Source organism: Amblyomma maculatum, chromosome 4 (assembly GCF_055883805.1).
Source record: "Amblyomma maculatum isolate TAMU_Amacu chromosome 4, ASM5588380v1, whole genome shotgun sequence".
NCBI lineage: Eukaryota > Metazoa > Arthropoda > Arachnida > Ixodida > Ixodidae > Amblyomma > Amblyomma maculatum.
The window spans coordinates 204,187,883-204,189,404 of NC_139347.1; positions in this window are offsets into that span (position 1 = coordinate 204,187,883).

Consider the following 1,522-nt stretch of genomic DNA (forward strand, 5'->3'; position numbering starts at 1 on the left):
GCCTGGACGGTTATGTCGAATGCCCTCGATGAGTTATATATATATATAGGTTAGTACAGTTGAATCTTACCTGTACTCACCTATGACGCTGAAAAGTGGAGGCTAACCAAGAGAGTTCTGATTAAGTTGAGGACAACCCAGAGGGCTATGGAACGAAAAATGGTAAGGGTAACATTAAGAGATAGGAAGCGTGCAGAGTGGGTCAGAGAAATTCAAGTTACCGACATTCTAGTGGAAATTAAGAAGAAGAAATGGACATGGGCATGACATGTAGTGCGAAGAGAGGATAACCGATGGTCGCTGAGGGTAACAAACTGGATTCCAAGGGAAGGAAACCGTAGCAGGGGGCGGCAGAAAGTTAGGTGGGCGGATGAGATTAAGAAGTTCGCATGGGTCAAGTGGATGCAGCTAGCACAGAAAATATTGGAGAGGCCTTCGCCCTGCAGTGGGTATAGTCAGGCTGATGTTTCTATCTATCTATCTATCTATCTATCTATCTATCTATATATATATATATATATATATATATATATATATATATATATATATATATATATATATATATATATATATATATATATATATATATATATATATATATACACTTTTAGAGTGGTCTATATGAAAGGAAAGGCCCTCTATGTTGTACAATGTTGTAAATTAGTATAGAAACTGACAAAAAATTCCAAGAGCTTCTTTGCTGGGACGGAAATGTGTAGAATATTTTGCTGTTGTTTTACTTTCCTGCTTTTGATGCTGTGTCTAATATTTAATTAATCGATCTAGTTTCACTTATTGTTGCTAATTGTATCGCGATTATTATGATTGTATACCCCCCCCCCCCCCCCCCACACACACACTATCTATGTAATACCCTCGTTGGAAGGCATTTAATGGTAACTTGAATAAATAAATAACGGAACTAGGCATGGAATATGCAAGCCACCGCATTTCTACGCATAAGCAGATAAATGCACCTCTCTAACATTTATAACACCCTCGTAAATTAATGCTAGAAAACACACGACATGGATACAAAGCCCCAAGCAAGCCTTCGTGGTCTGGGAGTTACGTGCCGGAACCCACGATTTGTGAAGGTTTCAATTCTTTCTCACACTCCCGTCTCGGAGGCAAACAACAGATGGCAAGCCGTGCCAAACGTTTCCATTGTACGTGTTGACGTGACGTCACACAATCCGATATGCAATCAGTACCTGGACATGCAACCTGCAAAATGTTATCTGCTAGAAGCATGCCCTTAATTAATCCCTTGTTCATTTCTATAACACAAGGCGCTGAAAATGAGTTTCCTGGATAGCGGGGCCCTTAAATTTCCCCACCATCCGGAGGAATGATCGCGTTTGCTCCATACTTTGCTGCCGGATGAGTGTGATTGGGCTCAGTTGATGCGGATATTTCATCGGTATCAAAATTTTCTCCGTTTTAGTGAACCTCAAATTCAAATAAGAACATAACAAGAAGGTTGAATTTGTTTGGGTGTCGCAGATCCTGCTACCGGTAC